This window comes from Hemicordylus capensis, chromosome 6 (genome assembly GCF_027244095.1).
Source record: "Hemicordylus capensis ecotype Gifberg chromosome 6, rHemCap1.1.pri, whole genome shotgun sequence".
Taxonomy (NCBI): domain Eukaryota; kingdom Metazoa; phylum Chordata; class Lepidosauria; order Squamata; family Cordylidae; genus Hemicordylus; species Hemicordylus capensis.
The window spans coordinates 111,382,668-111,385,877 of record NC_069662.1 but is presented as its reverse complement, the minus strand read 5'-3'; positions in this window follow the sequence as shown (position 1 = coordinate 111,385,877).

Here is a 3,210-nt window from a genome sequence, read left to right as displayed (position 1 = left end):
CACCTGCATGTCCTTTTGCAGTGTATTCAATAATACATTTTTATTAAATGTATTGCACAAACTGTTTGGAGATTTGAAAAGGGAAAATTTTCCAGGCAGTGAATGTTTAAGCTTAATGTAATGCAGTATCAAATTGTAAAATAGCTTTTTATTTTTTACAGCAAAGATGCTAATGAAGGGGGAAATGAATTTTATATATATTTTAATGAAACACAATTAAAAGAAGGTGCTATGAGAGAGTAGAAAAGAACTGCTATAAGGATGAAAATCCCTGAATAGGTGCAGACTTTCTCTATGAATTTATGATTATTAGTATTTGCTTTTGCAACCACTAATGTTAAAGAAAATCTGATATGTTTTAGTCATGCTGACTTTAGTTACATAGGTCAGAGGTCCAAAAAGGATTTCCAAATCTGTAGTAGCCATAAACTACTCTTCTGTAGTCTCTATAGGGCCAACTAGAGTGTATTTTAAATGAACCAGCTTCTTTGTATACTATTGTGCCCCAATCCAGCAACTGTTTTGCCTGCATAGAAAGGCTTTTATATGCACACAAAGCCGTTCTGCAATGTACAGGCAAAGAAGATAGGTACAAAGACTTTTCACATATATAGGCCAGCGCTGGATGCCACAAGTCAACTGACACATGGGTGGGTGTAGATTCACAGCAGCATATGTGCCACATGATTCACATGTGCAGTGTAATCTTTAGTATCCCTATGGGGGATGTACTGTACATTTACATCAGTCTTTTGATGCAGATAGGAACATATCTCCACCTATTATGACAAGTGCTACTGCAAGCAGTTTCCCCATACTACACATGCTGGGTTGGACCGAGAGAACCACAAGTAGTGTAGTACTACTCAGAGAATGGGGCTTTCTCACCCCTTCTCCCCTTCTGCAATCCCAAGAGCCCCCCAAAAACCAAATTCAAAGGGTCAGGAGAACCCTTCTGCAACAGCATGAATCATGGCATGTGGCGGGGGAGAGACTGCCAATAAAGGGGAGGGTCAGTCCCTTTTCATCAGCAAAAAAATCGCACCCCCATCTAGAACAAGCATTGTTCTGCTCACACAAACACTTCTCAAGATCCAGTCCAATGCCTTGTGTTCAATTTTCTCTGTAACAGGGCCCTAGCTGCTATTGTCAAACTTTTCATAAATCACGATAAAAGCTGTTTCAAGTGCATGTCACCCCATGTTAATCTAGAAACTTCCATCTTATAAATTACTTTTATAAAACTGGGTTTTCAACCAAAGTTCTATAGTTATCACAAATATATTTGACATACTCCTTACATTATACATAGGAGAAATGTTTCCCTTCATGCAAGTGGTGGTGGTGGTGAAGGAAATACTAACCACTCTGTTCTGCTTTAATGTGAGTGGGCAGTGCTTATGTCAGAACACTGGGTGTAGGGGGAGAACAAGGAAATGACACACAATTAACCCCACCCCCCAACCTTATTTATAAAATGGCATTGGAGGACTAGAGTTTCATACTGTTTTTATATGTGCCGAGATATTTCACTAGTGAACTTATGTAGAAAAATGTCAAACTGCATTGCAATAGAAATAAGTTTTTGCAAAATGCTTATAGTACTGTTAATTCAATTCTAAGATTAGGTGAACCTTGCTAGAAAGAGATGGTACAAAAGATAGTCACTGGTAACATAGAAATGCCTTAGTGCTTTATATAAAAGCAGTCCTTTATTTGGCTTTGTATTTAAGGTACAATGATGCAACTGTGTATTAGAGTATTTAAGTAGTAATTTTCAAGTATTTTGTAAACTGGGCCAACAGAATCACCTCTTAAGTTTGATATCCTGTGAAAGTGTTATTTTCAAAGATTCTTATTGTCTTGAAATTAGAGTCTCTTCTATATTGAGAACATTTGGTTTCTAATTTAAAGATTATTTTCATAGATATTATGCAATAAAGCTATATAGTATGTGTTTTAAAATGCTTTAACTGAAACTTTACATTTGTAAAATTATTTATTGTACTGTTATAAAATGGTTTTAAATTATATGTATAAAATTATCTATGTGTGATATTTTTACTCTTTCTAAAAAAAAAAATCCTGAAGTATTTATCTCACTTGCGGGCAAATTATTTCATTTATTTTGGATGTGGTAAGGTTACCTCGTGTGGCAATTGCAGATCACCCTCACATGGTAAGTGTTGGATTCGCCATGCCAGAGCAAGTCTCTACCATATGCAATTTCATTACTTCTTGTCCTGTGGACAAGTGCAGAGTCTGAAGTAAAAGGAAGAGAACTTTTGATGTAAACCACCCTGAGCCATTTTTTGGAAGGGTGGTATATAAAATAAATGAATGAATAAAATAAAAGGCTGACCAGTTTCAGTACTTAATGGTTTATCTTGGCTACATATAAAGTCTAATGAATTGCATAAACTAAAAATGTTTCCTCGTCAACTGAAAGCTGAAACCGACACCTCAGGAATGAAACGAAAAGTAGCCGCCCTATTGTCCCTATGCAACTGTGACTGAAATAACAAAATAATTGCAAGTCTTGTACTTTATTATAAAAGTTGTTTTAATTATCAGTCAGTAGAGGCCAGTGAGAGGCGCCTTTAAAAACAGATTAACAAGTGTCAAGTCAAGTCAAATTTTATTTACGGTCTTAGACCAAAACAAAATTACCAGGTGCTTAGCAACATTAAGGCAGCACCTGCAAGTTGCCTCAAGCAGTGGCTCCGCCCAGGATCCTGTGTGGGATGGCAGTGCGGCACAGGTGTCGCCTTAATGTTAGTAAGCACCTGTTAATTTGTTTTCAAATGCACCTTTCAACGCCCCCTCGGAACTGCCCTCACTGGCCATTACTGGTATCGGTGAATAGCCTTTTAAAAAATCTACAAAAAAAACAAGTTAAATTTTATAATCTGCAGTTTTAGTTCTAAAATCTGCATTTACACAAAGCAGGTATACATAAGAGCTACATTTTCAGGAAGGAAAAGCAACTAATGAGAGACTAGATAGACTCCATTTACATCTACCAGTTCAATATTATTGCTCAAGATCTTTTAATGTAAGATCTTGATGACTAATGGTGCATTTGATATTAGACATGTCTAGAAGAGACAGAATGCCCACATTTGTACATAGGGGTGTAGGGAAAGGAATGCTACTGAAGGGTTCATAAAAATCTACGCATAAGTAAAACAGTTATGTACAAATATACAG